General features: G+C 51.8%; 1 long non-coding RNA gene across 1 annotated transcript; it reads right to left on the reverse strand.

The window, feature by feature from the left end:
• On the reverse strand, positions 1-24725 carry LOC136794335 (uncharacterized). The gene is made up of 3 exons (XR_010840943.1): positions 24458-24725; positions 455-604; positions 1-259 (listed from the first exon to the last, which is right to left on the reverse strand). It is a non-coding gene; the product is annotated as an uncharacterized lncRNA (long non-coding RNA).
• Positions 24726-26571: the final 1846 nt, after the last annotated feature.

Genomic DNA, 26571 nt, shown 5'->3' on the forward strand with positions numbered 1-26571 from the left:
CCACCCCGCCCTCTGTCCTCTCCCCGTCTTCCCCGTAGCCTGGGGGCCAGGGCGCTACAAGATATGAGCAGCGGCAAAGGGGACCCAGGTGGAGTTTAAAACTTGGAGCAGATCATCCCCCAAATAAACAGTTCACGTGGTGGGCGTTTCCAGTTCTACATAAAATCGCTTCGGAATAACACACGTGATGGTCCTCAAAGTTGATTTTCATTTCCAAATTGCTCGGACAACGCTCTCCAAGAACTCGCCAAGATAAAACCTGATGGGAAAGATGTTCTTGGTCTGGGAAGCCTTCCTCCTCTCCTCCCCTCAAGCAGTGAATGCAGCTGGAGATGGTTTCTGGGCGGCTGCAGGAGCCAGGAGCTGGCCTGAGGAAAGCCAGCTTGCCTCCTCGCCCTTGCCTCTCCCCTCCAATGCCCGGCCCCACCCTCGGCCCCGTCCCAGGGCTCCTCACCTTCGTGGTCTCCGCCCACGGCTCTTCATTTGGGATCGACCCACCGAGTAGCGTAGCGATCGGAAGGGCTTTCAGTCTGCTTCTGACCACAGGTCTGCTTTCGAGCTCTAATCCTTCACATGCACTATTTCTGCCCCGCGGTTGCTCCATCTTGAAAATGAGAATAGAGCAGGACGGGAATCAAGACACAGACGTAGAGCATGGACTTGAGGACACGGGGAGGGGGAGGGGTAAGCTGGGACGAAGTGAGAGAGTGGCATGGACGTATATACACTACCAAATGTAAAACAGATAGCTAGTGGGAAGCAGCCGCATAGCACAGGGAGATCTGCTCGGTGCTTTGTGACCACCTAGAGGGGCGGGATAGGGAGGGAGGGAGGGAGACGCAGGAGGGAGGAGGTGTGGGTATATATGTGTATGTATAGCTGATTCACTTTGTTATGCAGCAGAAACTAACACACCGTTGTAAAGCAATTATACTCCAATAAAGATGTTTAAAAAAAAAAAAACGAGAATAGAGATGTCCCTTAAAAATAAGGCTTTTTTTTAACTCTGAGGAAGCATATAATTTTCTAAAACCGCTGACCTAAAATCTGATTGCTAATTTCCAGGACAGTACTGTATGTATTCCTGACTTTGCTGTCTGTACCTTCTTCAGGACACACCCACCCACTGCTCTGCTGCTGTCTCTTTCTAGGCTGGAAGAGTTAACCACTGAGATATACTGGAAAGGTACAACCACCCTCCCCGCTGGGCTGGCGGCGGCCCTTTGGTTTACACCTGAACATCACTGGCCGTTTGGAATCCGACAACCCTCCCTTACCCACCCCTGGTCATGGGGAAGCTTTGCATCGCTTCTGACTTTTTGCAGGAATGTCCCAAAGCACAGAGAAAGTTGTAGGTGCCCAAGACCATGGATGCAGGTACAAGTACAGTCTAGGTGTCCAAAGCTGTGCTGGGTGGAAGAGACAGTGAGTAAGTAGGGGGGTTGGGTGAGCACTTCGAGGTAGTAAATATGAGAGAGGTAGACAGCAATACACATGGAAACTGGTCCACCAGGTGAGTGGGTCTGCCTTGCTATCTGCCGAATAGATGTCCTTGGAGGTGGGAAAACAGTGTTCTTCTGTCTGGTTACCTGGAACTAGGCTGAGCCTGGAAGCAGAGGCCTGGGTCTCCACCCGCAGAAGAATTGGAGGGTCCTTATCTGAGGCCCTTGCTAGGACCCCTGCCGCCCTCTCTAGCCATCATTTTCCTCTCAGCATTACTGGTCCCTCTAAGAACAACAACAACAGAAGTGATTAAGGTGCTAAGTAATAAGTGAAAGGTGATTCTTTCTCAACTAGAAAATTTGTACCAGCCCCTCTCCCCGTGAGCCCGGGCGGATGAGGCTGTGGGATGGTCGAGGAGATGATCCCTTTTTTTTTTTTTTTTCTTTTTTGCGGTACGCGGGCCTCTCACTGTTGTGGCCTCTCCCGTTGCGGAGCACAGGCTCCGGACGCGCAGGCGCAGTGGCCACGGCTCACGGTACCAGCCGCTCCGCGGCACGCGGGATCCTCCCGGACCAGGGCACGAACCCGCGCCCCCTGCATCGGCAGGCGGACTCTCAACCACTGCGCCACCAGGGAAGCCCGAGATGATCCCTTTTAACAGAATCCCGTGGTGGTCACTGTGGTCTGAGCACCAGGCTGGTGTCAGGCTGGTGATGCTGGGAAAACAAAAACTGCAAGAACATGAGGGTACGGTTAGCATCCGCAGGGGATGTGTCTGTTCACATCAGGGGCACAGGCCCTCTTCGTGTCCTGCTCCAAGAAATTCCCACACCGAGGCTCAGAGAGAGGGGGCATCAGCAGCGTCTAGGTGGCTGTCCATCCACTCCAGAATGTCTCTCCCGCACTTTCTGATGGATTCCGTGGGAGTCTGGCCCTTTCTCGGGAGTATTTCTATGGAGCAAAAACGCACAGACTGATCATCGGGTCACCTTCCCTCTTTGCATCTTCTCGGGAGCCTTTGCATCAGGCTGTACCCGGAAGGACTTTGTCTGCTCACTTTCTTCTTGACTTCTTTCCCCCAAATCCACTGAAAACACTTAAAACCACTATTTCACTGACTTTTTTTCTGAACCATTGGAGAAAGGTCCCTTTGGCGAGAGCTCTGCCAGTGAAAGACTTGGAGCTGAATTCAAAACCTGGAATCAGGGAGCCGGACAGCTGGTCTAGGCTGGAGACCACAGCCACAAAGGAGGAACGCAGCCCCTGTACCTCCCGGCGTCCCCTGCAAATAGAGGGGCTCTGCAATGAACTTCCCAAAACGCGGCTGGGAACTGCACTTTGGAAACCAGAAGTACAGGGCTGACTGAGCCCATCCTGGCTCTGCGTGCGCCAGACCTCGACGGAGTGAGAGCAGCCTTTCCGGGAGGGGGTGGCCTGTCCGATGCCTTCCCCAGGTTTTCTTCACCCGGCAGCCAGTAAACGCCCCGATCGACTGAGACAGGGCTCCTCCGAGAAGCCCACCTCCCCACACACAGACCTCTTTGCCAGTTTGCAAAAGTGCGTGCCAGCACAAGAGAGTGCGCACGTGTGTATGGGCGTGTTTGATGAAAAGCGGCCTGTTTAGAGTTGGTCAAAGGCTTCGGAAATCAAACGTGGCTCTGAGCTTCTCACCGCAGAGTGAGTCCACTTTGAGGAGAGGCCTTGACTGACCAGAACACGGGCCCGGGAGCCTGGAACGTGGCCCATCCAAACCCGGCCCCAGCCCCGAGGCACGGATCACACCCAGTATTTCATTTCTCTGGGTTTGTTTTTTCTTGCATCAACAAAAATGTAGACGGGGCTTCCCTGGTGGCGCAGTGGTTGAGAGTCCGCCTGCCGATGCAGGGGACGCGGGTTCGTGCCCCGGTCCGGGAGGATCCCACGTGCCGCGGAGCGGCTGGGCCCGTGAGCCGTGGCCGCTGAGCCTGCGCGTCCGGAGCCTGTGCTCCGCAACGGGAGAGGCCACGGCAGTGAGAGGCCCGCGTACCGCAAAAAAAAAAAAAAAAAAATGTAGACGTAGAAGGGAGAAGAATATGAGACCAGAAAGGCTCATTGTTACCTGAACGAGAGGGTCACACTCGGATTGACTGAAGTCATTGAAATGCTCTGAGGATTAACGCTAATTTGCTACGAGGTTTTTCTTAAGAGATTAAACAGAGCACAGCAGGCTTGCCTATAAAACACAGAATGGAGTCCTCAGCTATAATTAATGTCTATAAAGTTCTCTTTATCAGATTTAGCTCATGCCATCGCAGGAGGGGTGGTGAAGAGCTCTGCGGGCTCTCTTTCCTTCAGGCGAGAAAGGGGAACTTTGGGTCCCTAAAGCTCTTCTGCAACTGCATGGGAAGCAGAAACACCAGGGTGAGGGGTTAATGACAGTCCCAGAGAGGGGACTCAAATGCAGCCCCTTGGGGGGAACTCAGGGCCCTTGGGGGGCTCTGAGTAGTTGTCCAAATACCGCTCAGCCAAAAAAGAGAAGGACATTTTGCCATTTGTGGCACCAGGAATGGACTTGAGGGCATTCAGCTAAGTGAGATAAGTCAGACAGGGAAAGACAAGTGCTGTATGATACCACTTATGTGTGGAATCTAAAAAAATACAACAAACTAGTGAACTACACAACAAAGAAGCAGACTCAGATATAGAGAACAAACTAGTAGTTACCAGTGGGGTGAGGGAAGAGGGGAGGGGCGATACAGGGTGGGGAGGGAAAAAAGGGGGTTATTATGGGATTGCATGAAGTCATACGTGTGAAACTTTTGAAAATTGTAAAGCTCTATGGAATGTAAAGAATCTTGCATTCAATAAAAATAATAATAAGGTAAAAAAAACCCACTACGATGATTCACCGTCCACCACAGAATGCTTGCTCTGTCCCATCTGCTTTAATGAGGATGCAATCCAAGGTGGCCCAGTAACCACAGTCTTTCCAAGGGGACCCTAACTAAGGACCCAAGAGCTGGGAAATCCCACCTCCCTGCGAAGTCAGGGTGCTTCTTGTGGGGACACACCTCACACCCATTGACAGTGAAAGGGGTTCAGCTGACCTTGAAGATCCTCTCAGGGAAATAAAAACTAAAGCAAATGAGCAGAAGTTTACATCAAGCTCAGTTTCACCAACCAGTAAACGGCACAGCCTAATTGTGGCCCGAGGGTCCTCACGACCCGGAAGGGTCTGACCTCACAGCACCTTCTCACGCCCCCTGGACACTTGCCCTCTGCGCTGGAATGTGGCCACAGAGGTGGCTGACGTTTGAAACCCAATGGGGAGCAAGGGGGAAAATCAAGAACAGGTGAGTAAAGGGTGACAAATTTCAGGGTATTTAGGTGGCGTTTACATACTCTACGGAGGTGCACAAACATTACACAAACGACGCACACAGCGTGTGCCTTAGCTGCTATTGCGTTGACTTGCACTGCATCCCCCCTACAAATTCCTGTGTTGAAGCCCTAACTCCCAGCAGCCCAGACTGTGGCTGTATTTGGAGATCGGGTCTTTACAGAGGTGACTAAAGTAAAATGAAGCCGTTAGGGTGGGGCCTTAATCCAATCTGACTGGTGTCCTCGTAAGAAGAGAAAATCTGGACATAGAGACACCAGGGAGGCTTGGACACAGAGGGATGGCCACGTGAGGACACAGGGAGAAGGAGGCCGTCCACAAGCCAAGGAGAGAGGCCTCAGGAGAAACCAGCCCTGCCCACACCTTGATCTGGAACATTCAGCCTCCAGAACTCTGAGGAAGTAAATGTGGTTTAAGCCACTCCGTTTCAGGTATTTGGCTATGGCAGCCCTAGCTGACTAATACAACCACCGTCAGAGAACCAGAGGCCGCAGGGCTCCCACCAGCCTGGACACCTTGGGCACCAAACTCCCACCTGTGGTCCTGGGATCCCTGCCGCCACCCCGGCTCCAGAGCACAGCTCAAGGCCACAGTTCCATGGTTCCAGGAGCCTAGTGGGCAGCACATGGCAATAAGGAGAACACTCGCCTAAGACGTCACCTCCTCCAGGCAGCTTTCCCTGACTGCTGCCCCTCCCCTGGGCTGGGCATCCTGCATCCATCCTCCAGCCTCTCCAAGAGCACTAGCATCCCATGCAGAGGACCACTCCCGGCACCGTGTGGTAATTCTCTGATTCCCTCCGCGCAGCCCCAGGAAGCCCCGGTCCCGTGCCTTCTTCTCAGCCCTGTGTCCCGGCACCCAGGTCCCCACAGAGCTGACACACTAGGGCAGGAGGTGGCGGAGGCCAGAGGCCGACCCGCGTGGTCCAGCCTTCGTCATCAGGGGATGTGCGAGGCGTGTGGGAGCACAGGGTCAGGCCCCTGATCTGCTTAGGATGGCCAAGGATGACCCCCTCAGGGGTACCCCACGGGAGCTGAAACCTGCTGGGGGATTAGGACATGGCCAGGCTCGGGGAGGGAAGAGTGTATCAGCAAAGGGAACAGCATGTGTGACAGCCCAGCGGTGGGCAAGGGCAGTGCCAGTAGCTGGAAGGAGTTCAGGATGGCTACAGGGCAAAGCTACGTGAGCTAGAGAGAGAGCTTGGATGGGGCTGCACAGGAGACTAAGGCAAGGCCTGAAGCCCCTTTTGTCAACCAGGGTCAGGCCTGTGAGAACCTACTGAGAAAGGAATGGCCGCAGGAGAGCAGCCCCCGGGGGTTTTCTGCTGCTTCCCAGCCCTCTGGTCCGGCAGGGCAGCCCTCTTCAAACACCATGACTCCAATTCATGGCATTCTGCCCTGAAGGACATCCACGGGTGTCCCGGGTCATCCATCATCACCGGATGAGGCTTCAGCAGCACAAAGCCTAGCAGAGCCCCCTGCAGGGCTCTTCACAGAGTTGGGAGGGGCGGGGGGTCCAAGGCAGAGTCCGTAGGCTGACGCTGGCCCTCAGGGCTTGCAGGCGGGCTAGGAAGGGCAGGAGCTCATCTGATCCGGGGTACAAAGCCCTGTCCCCTCCTCTTGGAGGCCTCATTCTACTCCCCGTCCCCCGAAATAAGAGGGTCACATGGGAACATCCGTCACATCAGCAGTCAGACACCAGCCCTGCGCTCCAAGAGAAAGAAGCACTAGGGGCCCGGGGCACTTGATCAAAAAAACGGCCAATCTGGCCTTTGCTCTGGGAGGACTTGAAGACAAGCTTCTGCCCAAGCGGCAAGTAACAGCACAATCTGGTCCCCAGGGTATGAACTTAGCTGGCTTTCTTAAAAAGGAAAATTATCCCACTGCTAGATTGCGCTTGGTTGCAAAGAATAGCCGGTCAGAGGGGGTGATTCATTCAAGAGTCAGGCTGAGCTGGGACAAGGATACCAGAAGCTTTCCAAACAAAAGAAGGAAAAGGCCAGGATAAGGGTTTGGGACATTCCGCCAAGAAATATAGAGGAATCAATCATTTCCAAACTGCTCTTGAACCTGCATTTCCCCAGTATTTGTAAGAACTCAAGTCTGTTCCCTCCTTCTACAAACTGCACCAACCCGATCGGGGGTAGAGTCATAGTTTACAGAATTTAGTGTGTGTGGACGTCATCTCTCCTACAGTTACATCAATAGCACCATATGTTGCTGATATTTTGACCTGAAAACACAATGGTTGGCTTTAGGAATGTTTTTTAATCAAGTGACGTAAAAATATTGAAATAACATGCCAGGGATTATTTAGAGTTCTACTAGGATGCTGAAGAGATGGGAAAAAATCATTTCTAGAATAAAATTATTCCACAAGAGTGTTGAACATTTTGGCAAAATTAGCACCGTATGTTGCATGTAGTGAGAGGGTGATATCGCTCCGTTGCTTGACTGCATCAGTGAGTCAATAAATCACAGGCACTCAAGAAATATTTGTTCAATGGTTAAGTGGGTGAAAGAATGAATTCAGGGGCTAGGAATGGCATAGTCAAATTCACATAATAAGGAACCCTCATAATAAGCGTCAGCAGTTGCACAGTTTATTGCTGACACCCTAAATTCTGAAATGTAGTACATTCTACGTTTTCTTCTTATTTCCTTTTCTGAGTTTCTAACAAATAAAACAAGACATTCTTGGATGCAAATAATCCCTGGCAACCCACGCTTACATACATCCTTCTTCTTTGTTATTCTCTCTGAGCACCTTTCCTTGGCCTCTGCTTGTCCCCAGATCATGTCCCGACAGGTACAGGTTCAAACTGCCCAGAAGGAGTCCGCTAATCCAGCCGTCCACAACATGCCCTGCATCTGGTAGACCCGTTACCTTCTTCAAAGAGGTTTTCATTTTATTTTAATAACCGAATGTGCTAATTCAGGCATCCTCTCTCTCTCACACACACACATACATGTGTACATGCATGCACAAGCCTACACACACATGAACACCCACCCAAGCACGTGCTCACGTGTGCACACCTGCTCACGTGGATCCCGTCCATGGAAACCACGGTCCCCGCCTTCGAGAGAGTAAGAGGTGAATCTGAGGACCTGCCAACGAGAGCCAACACCTGAACTGGCTCAAGATTTTCTCCCCAGTCCAGAGCTTTCCCATCTCCTGTTCTGGGCAGCCACCCGTGCGTTCCGAAGAAACAGGCTCCAACTCGACTTTCCCATTCCCTGACCCTAGGTCAGTCCTAATTCTCTCTGTGATGAAGTTTAGACATTTGGAAAACAGTCAGTATGAATGCAGGCCCTGTCCTGAGGCCTGGAGGGCCGTATCTCAGATGAGCAAAAAAATTTGCAAGAGGCTTCTGAGGAAATGTGACGCATACGTACAAAGAGACCTCACATTCTGGCTGAGTCTGGGAGTTTCTTTTTCCTTCCAGAAAAACTTATTCATCACATTTGCCAAATGCCAATATCCTGACAATTGATAGGATTAGATCATGTTACATGAAGAGGAAGGAAGTCTGTTAAACTTCTTACACATGTGTTTTCTCTCTCTCTCTCTTTCCCTATGTCTCCCTTTCTCTCTGTGTGTCTCTCTCAATCTCTCTGTCTCTGTCTGTCTGTCTGTCTCTCTCTCTCTCTCACACACACACACACACACACACAGCACTGCACGTCTGATTCACTTGCACACCAGCCTCCTCCCTTGGACCGGCCCACCCACAGCTGACACTCTGAAGTGATGAAGTGTTAATGCTCGGAGCACCTCCCCTCACCACCTGCCACAGCCTAGACTCCAACTCGGAGAGGGCGTGGAGAGCATCCCCGTGTGGCTGAGGGCGAGACCATGACCGCAGACGGAGAGGATTAGATGTGTCAGACAGCCAGGAGAGGCTGGGCCCGGAACGGTTCTGCAGCCCCTGGCTGCAGACACCCTTGCGCTGCGGCGTTGCTCATCAAAGCGATGACCAGAGGAGATGCTGGTCTGCAGAGGCCAAGACCAACGAGTGCAGTTTGGGGCATTTGGGCTTAAGAGGTGATCAGAGAAGGAAACCAGCAAAGATTCTTAAAAAGGAGAGATTTGGAAAACCTTCCATTCAACAGACTTTTGCCCCAGCACAGCACTTGCTATTTATCAGGTGATGATTTAGTCTCTGGGGCTTCAGCACCGAACAAAATAGACAGAGATCACACCTTTACGGGGTTGACACGGGGATGAAGGGGGCTTTGGGACAGACAAAGGACAAGGTAAATAAAACATGGTATCCCAGATGGTAATAAAGCCTAAAGAGCAAAATCGGGCAAGGCAAGAGGAAAAAGTGTTGGGGGAAGTTGCAGCTCTAGGTCGTCTTAGCTCAGGCTACGGTAACAAAGCACCACAGACCAGACTGATTCAAGAACAGAAGGTTAGAGTCTCATAGTTCCAGAGGCTGGAAATCCAAGATCAAGGTGCAGGCAGGGCTGGTCTCTTCTGAGGCCTCTTGGCTTAGAGACCATCCTCTTCTCCCTGTCTTCTCACATGGTCTTCCCTCTGTGTGTGTCTGTGTCCTAATCTCTTTTCTTATAAGGACACCAGTCAGCTCGGATTAGGGCCCACCCTAGTGACCTCATTTAACCTTAATTATCTCTTTAAAGACTTGATCTTCAAATAAGGTCACATGCTGAGGTACTGGGGGTTAGGACTTCAACAGATGGATTTGCGGGGGACATAATTCAGCCCACAGCAGGTACGGCGGTGGCTGCAGGCTTTTGCCCTGACAGTAGATTCATTCTCCCTGCTTTTCCACTCTGCACTTTGCCACAGGATCCTGGGGGTGAAATACATCAGTGGCCCCCGCCTGCCAGTTGGGAGCACATCAGAAGATCACAGAGAGAAGGGTGTTGTATTTATTCCACCCCCCAACCTTCCCTGCTGGGTTGCTTCAGAGATGCACTTCCTTGAGCTCTCTCTCCACGGTTCTGTCAATGATAAAACTGCACCCCCCCCCCTTTCTGCCTTTGGACCAAGAGTCAGCAAGGGCTCCCCACTGTTGCTGGTCCTGGGGTGCTGCACCACCCTGCCCCCAAGCTGGTAAATTGTCTGTTTATTAAGTTCTCCTCAAGTTACCCCACTTCAGTGGGCCATCTAGCCAAAACAGGGAGCCAGGGCAGGCTTCCCTGAGAGTCAGAGGAATAAAAGGCAAATCAAGGAAAAATGGTATCCCAGAAACCGAGACAACTTCAAGAAGGCAGCTGTGATCTATGGTAAGAGCTACAGAGAGTAAGAACCCGCCAAGCAGAGATGAATAGAGAAAGACCAGGCCCCCTCAGCCGCAGTGGTGGGGGACAGGAGAGTCAGGATGTTCCTCAAAGCCAAAGAAACTCTTGGTTAAGGAGAAGGGGAGTGAATGTCATAGTAAGCACACACGCCAAAAGCCTTATCTGCCCTGCGATCCAGACACAGTGAATGAGTAGCTGTTGCCTCGGAACGTTCGGCCTCCCCAGCTTTGCACGCAGCACACATGTATGGGCATTGCACGTATGTGTGTGTGCGTGCATACAAACACGCACGAGCAGATGAATGAGCTGTCCTCGGGGCCTACCACCACAGATGGTATTCCTTTAGTAAAGATGTGTATCTCCCACTTCAAGCCAAACAATAGATATCAATCTAGCTTTGAAGATAAAGCCTTAGTTATTCAAGCTATGCCTCTCAGAAGATGTGCTTTGTATTACCGCTTAATTTATGATACGATTTCTGTAGGTCTGGTGCTGACGTGGTAGGAGATCTCCTTTTCAAAAGTCCCTTCTTTCTTAATAGACTTTATTTAGAGCAAAACTGACTGGAAGATACAGAGTTCCCATAAGCTCCCTGCCTCCACACCTGCACAGCCCCCTTACTATCAACCATCCCGAACAATTATGTCCATTTTTAAAATATGTTTTAGTCCATTTAACCAACCATAGAGTTTTTCCAAAATCTTTCTGAATAAACAGCATTACTATGTGTCTATTGGCTAAGAATAACAAAAGATTAAAGACTTTCTTACAAATAGTTCGCAAAGCCAAGAGTTAGGCGTAGGATAGAGAGCATCAAGCCTCCCCACTCTACCTTGGCCATTCCGCCCTGTTAACCACAGCTGATACTTTCAGTGGTTTCAGCCACTTGCTTTCTGGAGCCTCACAAAAGTCTTCCTTTTGGCTCCAGTTCCAAGAAGGAGTGTTGGCTTCAGCAAATCACAAACTCTCTGGGTGCAGCAGGGAGGCAAAGAACCAGAAAGAGGTGAAGGCCCTGCCTCCCCCTAGAGACAGGAGAAATATGGTACAGAAACATTTTTGCCTAAGTATAACATTGCCCAGCCAAGTACAGAAACAAGTTTCTTTCCTTCAAAGAAAATTCTAGAAGAAAATCTTTTTTAAAACATTGGCATCTTATAGGTCAACTAGCCAGCCTTCCTACTGCAGGTAAAATCAGAGACTGGCTTCAAAAACGGATAAAGAACTTGAATAGGCATTTCTCCAAAGAAGATACATAGGAACTTCCCCGCTGGTCCAGTGGTTAGGACTCTGCCCTTTCACTTCAGAGGGTTCGGGTTCGATCCCTGGTCAGGGAACTAAGATCCCACATGCGGCACAGCCCCCCCAAAAAGATATACAGATGGCCAATAGCACATGAAAAGGCAGGCAGCATCGCTAATGATTAGGGAAATGCAAATTCCACCATGCAATACCGCTTTACACCCGTTAGGGTGGCTACTATTTAAAAAAAAAATCAGAAAATAACAAATTTGGAGAGGATGCGGGGAAGCTGGAACCCTTGCGCGTGGCTGGTACGAACGTAAAACGGTGCAGCTGCTGTGGAAAATAGTATGGCCGGTCCTCAAAAAATTAAACGGTATTACCATATGACGCAGCAATTCCACTTCTGGATATATACCCAAAAGAACTGAAAGCAAAGACTCAAACAGATATTTGCACACCGATGCTCACTATTTATAATAGCCAAAAGGCAGAAACAATCCAAGTGTCCATCAGTGGAAGAATGGATAAAGAAAATGCGGTCTATCCAGACATACAAAAGAAGAGTGTTCAGCCTTAAAAAGGAAGGCAATTCTGACACCTGCTACAGCACGGGTGGGCCTGGAGGACATTATGCTCAGTGAAAGAAGCCAGGCACAGAAGGATAAATTCTGTCTGATCCATTTCTCTGAGTGGTCAAATCCATAGAGACAAAAAGTAGACTGGAGGTGACCGTGAGCTGAGGCAGGTAACAGGGGGAGTGAGTGTTTAATGGCGTGATGAATGAAAAGTTCTGGAGATTTTCAGCTGGCGATGAATGGAAAGTTCTGGACATTTTCCGTTGGTGATGAATGGAAAGTTCTGGAGATGGATGGTGGTGATGATTGCATAACAATGTGAAAATACTTAATGTCACTGAATGGTACGTGCAAAAAAGGGTTAAAATGGTCAATGTTACGTTATATGTATCCTCTCACAATAAAAAAAAAAAAAAATTCAACTCTTAAAAAAGGTCAGGGCTTCCCTGGTGGCGCAGGGGTTGAGAATCTGCCTGCTAATACAGGGGACACGGGTTCGAGCCCTGGTCTGGGAAGGTCCCGCATGCCCCGGAGCGGCTGGGCGCGTGAGCCACAACTACTGAGCCTGCGCGTCCGGAGCCTGTGCTCCGCCGCAAGAGAGGCCACAGCAGTGAGAGGCCCGCGCACCGCGATGAAGAGTGACCCCCGCTGGCCGCAACTAGAGAAAAGCCCTCGCGCAGAAACAAAGACCCAACGCAGCCAAAAATAAATAAATAAATAAAGGAGTTCCTTTAAAAAAAAAAAAAAAGAAAGAAAAAGGTCAGCAGCATTTTTTACACCACGTCTTTCCTTAGTCCATCCCATCAGAACAGGGCAAGGGCAAGGAGGCTGCTGGGTCACCGTGGCCTCAGGCGGGGAGGGCTCTGGGCGCGAGCTGCAGCCTCCTTTCCCCTCTCCTTCCTCTTATCTGTGCGCACACAGGTAAGTGGTGCAGCCGGCACCCATCCCAGAGCCCCGGCCTTCACTCTACCCGCCTCGTCCCCGCCAGCGCCCGATCTCCACTCCTCCCGCCCCTCTGCTCAGGCCTGGCACAGAGCAGCACTGGTACCCACCTCTCCGTTCTTTAGGTGCCGGCCTCTGTTTCAGGTGTCTTCGATTTTTCTGCGCTAGTAGAAGGAATAGCTGAGAAAGATATTGACAGCCGACAGTGGGGAAAATAAGAAGTGTCTTTTTCCAACTGGAAAGCCAAGGGACCGACCTCACGGGTGATGCACTTTTTATAGAAAGCCATCACATCACAGCACGATCCCATTCTCACCGCAGCCCTCTTCGGCGCCGAGCAGCACGGCCCGCTCTAGCCGCGGTCCCCCGCTCAGACGCAGCTGCACATGGCGTGGCTGAACAGGGGTCCACCGTTCTACTTGACTTCATCATAGGTTCCCACCGCACCCCTGATGGAGGTTTGCATTTGTAAGAAGAGCCTCATTCTCCATCCCACCAAGCCCTCCGTGGAATGTTCTAGACAGAAATGGAGCTGACGGTAAGATCGCAGACGCTCTGAATGGTTCAGGACCACACAAGGTCATGAAGTCCATTCTCCCGCCCCCAGGCGGGCTCCCCGTGGACGGCAATCGCCCTGCTTTTAGGGATATCCAGAGCGGGGGAGTCGACATCACACCCTGGGCGTCGCATCCCGAAAGAGGTCCTGTTCCCGTCCCATCTGAATGCCTCACGCTGCGGGGGGAGGGGTGATCTCGCTCTCACCTGGCTACCACCTACTGGGAGGGGGGGTGATGCTCACTCGTTGTCCCCCGACTCTCCTGCAGGACAGACGATTTCACCTCGGAACACCTCAGTGACTCTCCTCTGAAGCCTTAAGCCCCACCAGAGCCCGTCACAATGGCACTTGCCCAGAGTCGGATCTGTGAAGATGCGGCATTGGCCACGGGGCAGGACTGGCCTGGAGAAGGATGGAGAGGAGTGACTGAGAGACAGGAAGACAACAGGCTGGTGGTTCTCCAGCCTGAGGGGCCCTGACGTCCCCTGGAGGGCTTGGGAAGCTCCGGTGTCTGGGCGGCATCCAGTGCTTATGATTCAGGAGCTCTGGGTTGGGCCAGAGAATCGTCACTGCCAACGGCTGGGAGGGGCTGCTGACCCCACGATGGATAAGGACACCCTCTCAGGAGAAACGCACAGCAAACCCCTCTGGCCGCCCAGCTTCCCGTGCCAACCTGCCATCACCATGCTGAGGAATGAATGTCTAACCAACCAAAAGTGACCCCAGTATCACAGGTTTCTCTCCCGTGCCTGCTGCCCACACCGAGAGAGGGGTGGCCGTCCTCTCCGTGATGTGGTCACACAGCCCCGTGGGGACCTGCCATCCTCCCACTTCGCTGCAGCGTTTGAACAGGGAACCCTCAAACCCATCCCATCAGATCCATCCAGTCACCCCGACTTCCTCCCAGGCGTGCATCCAAGTCACCTTCTCAAAGCCTATCCCCAGGGACCCAAGGCCTCTCCAGCAGAGACCCAGATGCCCCCAGCAGACCTGCCCCTCCTCTGCCCCAGGACAGGCCCCCATGCCCCCCACCAACCTCGCCCAGGTACCCGCCGTGGGGTCCGTCCTTCCATCGGCGCATCTGACTCCTGCTGCTGGAACCAGGCCGGCCCTGTTCCTCCTGGGTGTTTCACTGTTTTGCTCCAAATCTCTGCAAGTTGCCCAGGGCCTGCATCCTTGGGGAGGCCCTAACCTCCCTAATTTACCTTCCCTTTGCCCCTTGTGAAATCCTCTACTACAGCCCAGCTGACAGAGTCGGATCCCCTCAGCTGCCCAATACGTCTTCTCTCTGGTCCCTGACCTTCCTGATCTCCTACCTCCGTGGCTCCAACCCCCTCCTGTCCTCCAAGGCCCAGCCTCAAGTCCTCCAGGCATGCCTCCCCCTCGAAGACTTTCCAACCCCCAAGTCTAAAAATCATCCCCCCTCCTCTGGTACCCATAAAGCAAGAACTGTTCCCCAACTATGATTTCTTGTGAGCAACACATAAAACTAGATAGATGATAGACAGAGAGGTAGGTAGATAGATAGATAGATAGATAGATAGACGATAGATAAATAGACGATAGATAGATAGATGGTAGACGATAGATAGATAGATAGATAGATAGATAGATAGATAGATAGATAGATAGATAGTAGATAGACTATAGATAGATAGATAGATAGATGGACGATAGATAAATAGACGATAGATAGATAGATGGTAGATGATAGATAGATAGATAGATAGATAGATAGATAGATAGATAGATAGACGATAGATAAATAGACGATAGATAGATAGATGGTAGACAATAGATAGATAGATAGATAGATAGATAGATAGATAGATAGATAGTAGATAGACTATAGATAGATAGATAGATAGATAGATGATAGATAAATAGACGATAGATAGATAGATGGTAGATGATAGATAGATAGATAGATAGATGGTAGATAGACTATAGATAGATAGATAGATAGATAGATAGATGATAGATAATAGATAGATATACACCATATTGTATTGTTATTTGAACGTATGCTTTCCCAAACTAATCTTCTCCACCCCTACTGCTCCCACCTGCCAACCCAGGTCCAGAACACCTACTTCCCCTAGACCAGCACCCTGAGCAGTTGGAATAACTAATCTATATTATATTGAAATTACTGTTTGTAGGTATCAATATATCAGCTCACGTTTACATCATATTGTAGTTACTACTTACGTATATATATATATATATTTCTGGTAGGCAGAATAATGCTGCCCCCTCCCCAAATTATGCCGACGTCCTAATCCCTGGAAACTGTGACTTTGTGACTTTACATGGCAAAGGGCCTTGGCAGGTGTGCTTGGGTGCAGACGGGGTGGGTATCCTGGATGACCCAGTTGGGCCCGGTCTAATCATAGGTGTCCTGTGATTAGCAGAGGCCCTGTCCCAGCTGTGCTCACAGAGAGACATAATGGCGAGGAAGAAGAGTCAGAGGTGGACGGAGGGGCCACCAGCCGAGGAGCCACCAGAGCTGGAAAACGCAAGAAAACAGAATCTCCAGAAAGAAACGCATCCCGTGTTGACACCTCGCTTTTACACCAAGGAGCCCTGGGTCAGACTTGTGACTACCAGGAAGGAAGAGAACAAACCTGTGTCGTTTTAAGCCACTAAAATCGTGGTAAGTTGTTACTACAATAACAGAATTACTGCAACATTATAGTGTGTGTGTGTGTGTGTGTGTGTGTGTGTGTGTGTGGTGTGTGTGTGTATGTGTGTGTGTATGTGTGTGTGTGGTGTGTGTGTATGTGTGTGTGGTGTGTGTGTGTATGTGTGTGTGTGGTGTGTGTGTATGTGTGTGTGGTGTGTGTGTGGGTGTGTGTGTGGGGGGTGTGTGGGTGTGTGTGGGGGGGTGTGTGGGTGTGTGTGTGGTGTGTGTGTGGGTGTGTGTGTGGTGTGTGTGTGTGTGTGTGTGGTGTGTGTGTGGGTGTGTGTGTGGTGTGTGTGTGTGGTGTGTGTGTGTGTGTGGTGTGTGTGTGTGTGTGGTGTGTGTGTGTATGTGTGTGTGTGGTGTGTGTGTATGTGTGTGTGGTGTGTGTGTGGGTGTGTGTGGGGGTGTGTGTGTGTGTGTGTGTGTGTGTGTGTGTGGTGTGTGTGTATGTGTGTGTGGTGTGTGTGTGGGTGTGTGTGGGGGGGTGTGTGGGTGTGTGTGTGTGGTGTGTGTGTGTGGTGTGTGTGTGTGTGTGTGGTGTGTGTGTGTGGTGTGTGTGTGTGTGTGGTGTGTGTGTGGTGTGTGTGTGGTGTGTGTGTGTGTGTGTGTGTACGTGCACACGTATCCTTGCTACGCCAGAGCTCTCGAGGACAAGATGATGTCTGATTTGCCTTTGTGTCCCTTATAGAACCCAGAAAGTGCCATCATATGGTGAACACTTCATATGTACTTGTGTAATTCCCCCTGCCTATGAGTAATTTTTTGAATGATACAGAATCTATTTGGGGCCAAAGTTCATTCCTAGGCTCAGAAAAATGGGAATGGGATGCAGTAGGGGATCTGATATCCTCAGGGCAGCCAACACTTCTCAGCTAGGAAGAGGCTTTCTGCGAGGAGCTGTGGCCCAAATCACGAGAATGGCCTTTCTGGCCTGTAATTATTTCACTAGATAATGACAACCTGAAACCCAGTCTGCTGCCAGGGTGAGCCCTGGGACTGCTGTGTCTCGTTCTAGGGCCTTCACCTCCCACTGACCCCACTCACAGTTCATAAGCAGCAGTAGAGGCTGAGTAGCTGCAGGGCACCAGAGACAGAGCAAGGGTCCTACCCCGCCCCTACCAGACTTAGTCAGCGGGTCGGAGGTATGGGAAGGCCCCGGCAGGTGCTGGGTACCAGGATGCTGGAGGGAAGCCCTGGGTGGGGGGCGGAGGGTGTCCCAGGGAGGAGATACCTGCTGGGAAGCCCTGATACCCACCTAATGGGCAGGACATGGAGCTCCCTGCTGAGTCTAAACGCCTGGTCATGGACACAGCATCTGAAGGCCCAGGCCAAGCCAGTCGGGCCAGATGCAGGATGACACCGCAGCTCTCCTGATCCCACAGCTGATCAAAATCGACCTCAGGTCAGGGATGAAGAAACACCAAAACAATAAATACAGAGAAAAGCTCTCGTGCTGATGAGGCCAAGGCAGTAAGATGTGTGGGTGGTTTCTTGCGGAATCCTTGAAACGTCCAAGACTGCCTTCATCTGATTAATCAATCACGCTTGCAGAGTTAGTACGGCCGGGCAGCAAGGCCTCAGAGGTGACACTTCCAGTCTTGAAGGAGGAAGGCTAGATAAGGTCTCTTGGGAATAAAATCTGATAGGTGCTGTACACACATCATGCAATTAATCTTCACGGCAGCCGACGAGGTATCTGCCAGGATGCCCATTTTACAGAAGAATACACTGAGTCTTGGGGAGGTTCAGTAATTTACCCAGGGTCAGAGGTTAAGTGCTCAACCCTGGGTGCTACAGCGGGTGAGTTGCAGGGCCAAGTATCAGCCCCAGTCCAAGCAGCATCCCTCCCGTTTCCTTGTGCGGCGGGATCGCCCAGGCAGCTTGATTTGGGGTATGGGGGGGGGGGCAGGAGGATATTGTCTTAAGATCTGGAGCCCTGGAACCACACTGCCTCGCTCCCGATTATTTTTCCTCTCTGCCTCAGTGTCCTCAGCTGTAAAATGGGGATGAAGTCTGTATCACGGAGGTCATGAAGAGTCACCCAGCTCGTGCACGGAGGTCACTGAGCGAGGACTGGCTCACAGCTCAGCACAGGTGAGCTCTTTGATTGACATTCTCTTGGTCGTGGCTTCGGTGCTAAGCAGACTTGTGACCTTGAGTAACTGACTTTCTTTGCAACCCAACATGAAAGAAGGTGACCGTCCTTCAGGGAGCCGATTGCACGGTTGGCAAGTACCCAGCTTCCAAGAAAGCAGATCCCCAAAGGAAGAGGTGACCCTGCACCCCTGCCCAGGAGAGTCACGTGCTTGGAATCCTAATTTTCTGACATTGGTCTTTGGTTTCTCAGTCGTTCAAAGGGGCCAGTACTGCGAAAATATTCCATCGCTCCCTCCCCATGGCTCAGAAGGTCTTGTCAGGAGATATAGTATCTTATAGAGGAAGGAGCCGTTTTCTAAAAGCTCCAAGTCCCAGAAAACTTTTTTAAAAGCGAAAGTGAAAGGTCGGTGTGGCTCCCTGGGATGGTCACACGCATCTGTCACCCTGTCCACGTCACCGTAGCACAGGGCAAGACGGCGTGATTCAGGGTACGTGCGTTACGTGTGCGTGTGCGTGCGTGTGTGATGCCCTCGGAGCAGCCTCGTGCCTGGAGGCACAAATTCACCTGCATTCAAGACAGCCCTGCGGGTGAGAACAGGATCGGCGACACCCAGGTCAAGTACCACAGCTCGGTTGTTGGCTGGGAATTTGCCAAACAGCAACATCTGTTACCAAGGCCACCGCGGTGTCACTACCATTTGAAAGCACTCGACAGATGAGACAATGGTCTCACACCTGCACTCAGTCACTTTATCCTCACCCAGGATGCACGTTTGTGCAAGTCATTAGCCCATTTCTCAGCTGAGGAAACTGAGGCAGCTCATAGCCATGTCCTGCTGGAGGTCACGTAATGAGAGGCAGAGCTGAGACGGCACAGGTCTCCGACTCTGCTCACCTGGCAAAGGCCATTCCGGGCATTGGCGTCAAGGAGACACCACTGGGTCACTATTTCTGGCAGTAATTCCATCACTGTCCTCTGCGCTGAAGTCCCCTCCCCCCGACTTCCTCCCTGTCCCTTATCTCTTAAACACAAGCAGCTACCACTACCGGGCACAAAGGAAAAGAGCAAGCCCCGCACACCAAGGTTGACAGCCAGCTTGTGACGTGGCCCAGCCAGGCCTCCCGCCTTCCCCGCCCGCCCGCCCTTTCTCACTACTCTTAAGGGTATGTGAAGAATTAGCAATGTTTCTGTTGTGGAGTAATGTTTCTAAGGTGGTATTCGGTGGGCTGCATCTTTTCCAGAAAAATGTTTCAATTTTATGTTTTCATTTCAGTGATAATATAAATGTAAAAAATGATTCTACTTTCACAAATTCATAGTTGAAGGATAGATTCATAGAATAAGACTAACTCAGTGTTTTACAAATGAGAGAATCCTTGATTTTTCCTCCTTTAAGTGGATCTGAGCATTACTCAAATTTGGAGGGATAAAAAATAAGTGTCAGGATATTATCCATAATCCAGTGGTTCTCAAGATGTGTTTTCCCAACCAGAAGCGTCAGCGTCCCCTGGGAGCTTGTTAGAAATGCAAACTCTTGGACCTCACCTCAGAGGTGAGTTTTCTAAATCAGAAACTGAAATCTGGGTTTTAACAAGCCCTCCAGGAGATTCTGCCCCTAAGGAAAGCCTGAGAAAATGATGAATATTCAAACTATTATGCTAGAAACTGGAATTTGAGCAGACCTTGCAGCATTTAATTGAACCAAGGGCATTTCTGCACATATTTTCACCTGCTGCCTATTTCACTGTGGAACGGGTCCCTTTTGACCAATCACATAACACACAGCTCCTGATGCTGCACTATGCTGGAGAGCTCACATCATTCACTGGGCACTTAATCCTCCCAACAAACTTTGAGATTAAAAAAAACACAACTTATTAACTGCATTTCACAGATGAGATAAACTAGGGCCCAGAGAGGTTAAGCAATTTTCCCAAAGTCACACAGCGGATCGGGACAAAGTTAGAGATGGCATCTGTATTGCCTGATCCCCACTCTCACAAGTCATCAACTCTGCAGGAAAGAATCATTCAGAGATGGTGTCTAGAACAGAAGAGACACCTATCCTGCAAGGGACTTCAGAGGCAATCAAGTCCAACCCTGAAGGACCAGGGGGGAGGGCAACCCCCAGGGTCCCCAAGCAGAACCAGGACAAACCCTGATGCCTGCGACTTCTCGGCTAGCATCCTCCTCCCGAACCATAGCGCACTTTGCACTCAGAAAGGCAATTGGCCCTGGACAGCACGGGAGGGGAGGGCTCTGAGGCCAGGGGTCCGTGGGCACTTCCAAAGCTTCCACGGTTCCCAAAACGTAAGAACTAGAGGCCCGACCTAACGTGAACAAGAGAATTTCTGAATGCCAATGACTAATGGGCCAAATAGCTATCTTCTTTGGAGAAGAACGTTTTATCAGCAGTAGGTCTGGTTGTCATAATTCAGCCTTTTCTGAGGAGGTCATGACTCTTCCCGACACCCTCTAGCCTGCTTCCGGTTCCGTCCCACCTGGATGCGGAGCTGTCCCAATGTAACCCTCCTTTTTCTCTTTTTTCTTCCCTGGCACTCTGTCACTTTTGTTTTCAGGACTACTGCCCCCACCCCACTCCCATACCCCACCGCAGTCTCTGCAAGTCTTCTGCTCTACGAAGGGTGAGTTTCCTTTTTTTGTTGTTCTGGAAGATTCTAACACAATTGGCTCTCACCTTTATCCCTGGGCTCCAGGACGGAATTTCGAGCCCTGACCATTTTCCTGGACGTGCCCATTTTTTCTTTAAAAATGTACCTCTAGATGCCCTTATTTGTGTCCACCTCTGCATCCTGAATGATTGTTTCTTCCTGTGTGACAACAATGTAGATTTTTTTAAACCGTTGATTTACAATGCTGTTCCAGTTTCTGCTGTACAGCAAAGTAACTCAGTTATACACATATTTACATTCTCTTTTTCATATTCGTTTCCATTATGGTTTATCACAGGATATTGAGTATAGTTCTCTGTGCTATAGAGTAGGACCTTGTTGTTGATCCATTCTATATGTAATAGTTTGCATCTACCAACGCCAATTCCCAGTCCATCCCTCTCCCTCCCCCCGCCCCTTAGCAACCACAAGTCTGATCTCTATGTCCGTGAGTCTGTTTCCATTTCGTAGATAGATTCATTTGTGTCGCGTTTTAGATTCCACATATCAGTGATATCATATGGTATTCGTCTTTCTCTTTCTGACTTGCTTCACTTAGTATGATCATCTCTAGGTCCATCCATGTTGCTGCAAATGGCATTATTTCATTCTTTCTTACGGCTGACTAGTGTTCTATCACAATGTAGGTTTTCATCAGAGATTTGTTTTTCCCCAAACACTTGGTCTCAGCATCTGGCCCTTCTGGTCCTGCTACCATGTCATCTTAACAACATGCCTGCGTTTTGCACCTTCGCTACACGAGGCACCTGCCGCCTGGCATCATCTCTGCCCCCCAAGAAGGCTTACAAAGCCCCCCAGGAAGACAGGACATATATTCACCCAACAGCAAACTCAGGAACACGGTGAGCTCACTGAGTACCTTAGGTAACACCCCCGCTGAGTGAGCCACAGGCCCGGGCTTAGAAAGCACAGAATTACGACAAGGGGGCTATGGGTACAGAGGTCAATCAAGCACTGTCTGAAAACTCAGCAAGTACAATGAACCGTTTTTTGATGACACGTAAGGATTAGGATTGTTGGGATTGACGAAACCCACCTTCCTTGAAAGAGCTAGGAAGTTACAACCCCTTTTTGACAATCGACACCTTTTCTCAATCAACGAATGCCAAGATCCTATGGGTCTTCAAGATGTGTTGAATCGCAAGGACCCTCATTTTCCAAAGAGCTGGGAGACCCTGTCTGGCCGGTAGGTGTGTTGGGAGGTTGAGGTCTGAGAGGGCTGGGGACAGGCTCTCCAGGGCAAGGGACTTCTTGGCTTTTGCTTTAACCCCAACCCGCCGTGCATCTGCTTGTTCGCGTCTGAAGACCAGAAAGCACTTTTGTTCGGGGCAGCAGCCGTTCGCCGGGGCAAGCTTGGCCTCTCAGGACACGGCTCCCCGCGGCATCCTCCAACACCTCCAGGCCTTGCTCACTCCCCGCCCGGCCAGGCAAGATGGGTCGGTGGAGAAGGAAGCCCCTGGAGCCAGCAGCCTCCCCTGGGGACGCAAGCAGAGCCGGCGGGTGTGCTACACTTGGGTGCAGAGCGCCACCCGTGGGTTCTGTCCCCGTCCTGTCAAGACCCCTCCCCCACTGAGGAGCACAGATTTGCTCTTTGGAGCTTCCGTAGTGTTTTGGGGTGGGAGGCGGAGAAAGGAAGTGGAATCGCCTCAAATGCCCACAGACGACTGATTTGCACAAATGGTAACGTGCTGGGAAGGTAGAGTAGTGAGGCGCCGACCCCCCCACACACACACACACACAGCCGCAAATAGAAATATTCGTTTTGAATATTCAGACCTGGAGGTTCACCCTGGAGTGTCCTAAGGAGGCCAGGCTAGGATGGAAAGCTGCCCGAAGCTACTCCAGTCCCCTTCTTCCTGACGCCTGTCCTGCTCCTGCACCAGCTCACAGAGCCTGATCCTGAATCTGCCCCTAAAGCCGGGCCCCCTCCCCGGGCTCAGGCTCACGTGGCATCAGTGCCCACCTGGACGCTCCCGGGTGCGTCCAGGCCCCGCGGAGCGAGGCGCTGAGACCTCCGCGCCACGGTCTCCCCGCTATCGCCAGCCCCTCGCTCCCCACGCCTGCCGTGTCCAGCTCGCACGGGTTCCCATACGTGCCAGGGCCGCTGCGTTCACACTCTGCCTGTTCCAGGAATTCCCTTCCCCCTCGTGCCCCTGGAGACCCCATCAGTCCCGCCCCAACCCTTATGGAGCCCCCCCTGGGGAGGGCCGGCGGCAGTGGCGTTCACAGGGCAGAGGCGCTGTGCTCTCACGGAGCCCAGGGCTCGCTCGCGAGAGACTCAACAGTTACCCGCGTGGCTATTTAACTACAATTCATGTGAGGGCCACACAGCAAGAGAACGCCCTGTGCCACAAGGTGACCGGTGGGCCGGGGCCCTGGGGGGAATGGGGCGGGGGATGTCTCCGACAGGGGAGATAGGGGCCACCCTTTTGTTAGGAGAAGCAAACGTTCCTATCAGAATGCCTAACGAGCTCGCATCTCTCACCTGGACGGCCACGAGTTGGTCATCTGGGCCATCAGGTGAGAGAGGACGAAGGCTTGGTCCTGCGGGAGATGCTGGAGGCTGAGCCAGAGGCACGGGACTCAGGTCGTGGGAGAGGAAGGCAGCGGGTATTAGCCAGCATCTCTCAAGAAACCAGACTTAGAATGTATTTATAAGGATTTGGCTCCGGTAATTACAGAGGCTGAGAAGTCCCTGGACCTGCAGTCAGCGAGCTGGAGACCCAGGGGGGCTGACAGCGCCGTTTCGGTCAGAGTCTGAAGACGAGCGATGCCCCAGCTCGAATGGCCCAGCAGAGAGAGCAAATGCTTCCTTCCTGAGGCATCGTTTGTTCTCCTTGGACCCTCAAAGAATGGACTGAGGCCCACCCAGCCTGGGGAGGGCAACCTGCTTTACTCAATCTACCGATTCAATGCTCAGCCCGTCCAGAAAAACCCTCACAGACACACCCAGAACAAGGTTCAACCAGAACCCCAAGCACCCTGTAACCCCGCTGCACATACATTAGCTATCGTAGGGAGTTATGACTCCAAGAAACAGGGGCCGCGTCCCCAGGGGAGGAGCGGGGGCAGGGGAGGGGAGGGGAGGGAGCCCGTGCGTGTGTGCTCTGGACCCGCTGAGTCTGGGGGCCTGGGACACGCCCGCGTGGAGAGGTAAGTCACCCGCGTGGACGTAGAGCTCAGACGGGAAGAAGCAGCAGGCAGGGCAGCGCAGGCACCTGGAACCCCAGGTGATCACGAACTTGCCAAAGGCAAAGCGCGCGGGGGCGAGAGACCCACCTCCGCTGGGGGCCCTGCACTCCACCTACACCGGCCCTCCTTCAGCTGCTCGCTCACCCCACAATACAGCTCTGCGTGATGGCAAAGGTGTATTCATTTTAGATGTTTTGGCCGTCCTTTTTCTTTTTTTAACACCTTTATTGGAGTAGAATTGCTTTCCAAAGGTGTGTTAGTTTCTGCTTTATAACAAAGTGAATCAGCTATACATATACATACATCCCCATATCTCCTCCCTCTTGCGTCTCCCTCCCACCCTCCCTATCCCACCCCTCTAGGTGGTCACAGAGCACCCACCTGATCTCGCTGTGCTATGCGGCTGCTTCCCACTAGCTCTCTATGTTACATTTGGTAGCGTATGTATGTCCATGCCACCCTCTCACTTCGTCCCAGCTTACCCTTCCCCCTCCGCATGTCCTCAAGGCCATGCTCTAGTAGGTCTGTGTTTTATTCCCATCCTCCGCCAGTTTCCTGAATAAAAGTATGGACGAATGAATGCTTCCTGCTCCCTGAGCTTTGCCGCTGCAGGTGCACAAACAGCCCGTGGCTGCTGGGAGCCCGCCTCTGCCCCCCTCATCAGCTCAGCCAGACGAGGGGTGCCCCGCCTCCCCTGACAGAGGATTCTCTCCCGGGAGAATGCAAGATGAGCTCACCACTGTTCCAGGGGCTTTTCCCAGGAACTACCCTACGGACAGACTCCCTGGACGCGCCTGGGTAGAGGCATGGAGGGGCTCGCTGTGGGCCACGTGGAAATCCTCCTCTCTGGGTACCTGTCCCTCCCCACCTCCCCAGACTCGGTTTCAGGCAAAGCAAACCACTCCCTTTGCAAGACGTGCCTGTAAGGCAGCGTGGTGCACGGCTTAGAACAAATCCAGCAGCAGGACTAGTTCACGTGCACGATCGGGTGTTCACTGCAGGCTCAGCCAGAGGAGCCCTGAGCTTCCCTAGGGATGCTCCCCGGAACGTTCTGGGAACAGCTGTGCTGGGAGTGGCCTTCAGGGTTGGGCTTACGAGACAAGCCTGCTGCAGCCCCGCTGCGCGCACGCACGCATGCGCACACAAGCACGCACGCACGCACTCATACGCACACTCTCACCAGCTCCCATACATGCTCCCAGGTGCACACACGCATCACCATTCTTCCTAGTGGCACCTCCGTTTCTAGCTCGTTCCCTTTAGCCTAAAGCATGTCTGCAGGAGACTAGGGCCCTGCCCGTGGGCAGGTGGGGGTGGAGGGCGCTTCCAGGGCACAGCCATCAGGAGACAGTTAGATGGTCCTTCGGAAGCAGCTGTGGGCAGGTGAGCTGGGCAGCTTCGTGAATGCAGGTTAACCCGTCAAATGAAAGCACTGGGTGTGTTGCTTTGGGGCCCTGACAGCCCCTCCACTGTCACCTGCCCTGGCCCTGTATATGGACACGGGAGCCCGGAACAACCTTCCGCCCCAGCCTTGACCACGGAGACACACGGCAGGCAGGCTCGAGGAAGAAGAAAGGGCTTTCGTACCACCAGTTGCAGAAAGAACCATGATTTCACTCTTTGCGAGGGTTCCCTGTGCAAAAAGATGTGTGTGCCCCATTCCTGAGAGTGTTTTAAAATTCAAAGAAGTTAATATTTTTAAATGAAAATAGTCATCAGGGGTGGATTGGGAGTTTTTCCATTTATTTCTTTAACGTGGCCATTGTTTCACACTTTTAAAATACTCTTACGAAAGGGGAAGTGTCAGTCCATTTCCTCTGACCTTGCGAGTGGACCCTGTCTCCCCAGCAGGGGCTGCAGCTCCAATTCCTGCATCCGCTGACACATTGTCACCAAGCATCCCGGGAGACCGGCTTCGAGGGGCGGGGGTATCTGGCCCTCGCGTCACCCCCTGGGTCACCGCGCCCTGCTTTCCATGAAAACAAAACTTCCAACATGATCACTGACATCCAGAGATTTGCATTTCCTGGCTGCTCATCCACAGGCACCTCCCGTCCCCACGGAGATCTCGTTCGCGGTCACCACCGTGCAAGCCAAGGAGAAGTGGGCACTCTGCCCACTGGGTGGTTATTGCTTTCCTGGAAAGTTTGAGTCATACGCCCTTCTGCTTAAGCCACCCCATAGTATTAGTAAGCAAGTTTATTCAGAGCTGCGTGAGGTGTGTGAGCTGAGCCCAGTGAATATGTCACGGAGCACATCTTCCTCCTGTGATGAAACCGTCCATCTTCCCTGAGTTAGCGTTGCCTGATGGGAACGATTTTCTTTCTCAGCAGCACCCAGAGGTTTTCCACTTACTGTCCTACTGGACTGTCCCTCGGTGAATGACATAGACTCAGAATCCAGTTACATCTTTTGTTTCCTTCCAACGTTTGGAATAAGCCACTTCCTTCCCCAGGGCCTCTGGTCCCTCTCAGGTCGACTGGAGACTAACCAGT

Source organism: Kogia breviceps, chromosome 5 (genome assembly GCF_026419965.1).
Source record: "Kogia breviceps isolate mKogBre1 chromosome 5, mKogBre1 haplotype 1, whole genome shotgun sequence".
NCBI classification, from domain to species: Eukaryota; Metazoa; Chordata; class Mammalia; order Artiodactyla; family Physeteridae; genus Kogia; species Kogia breviceps.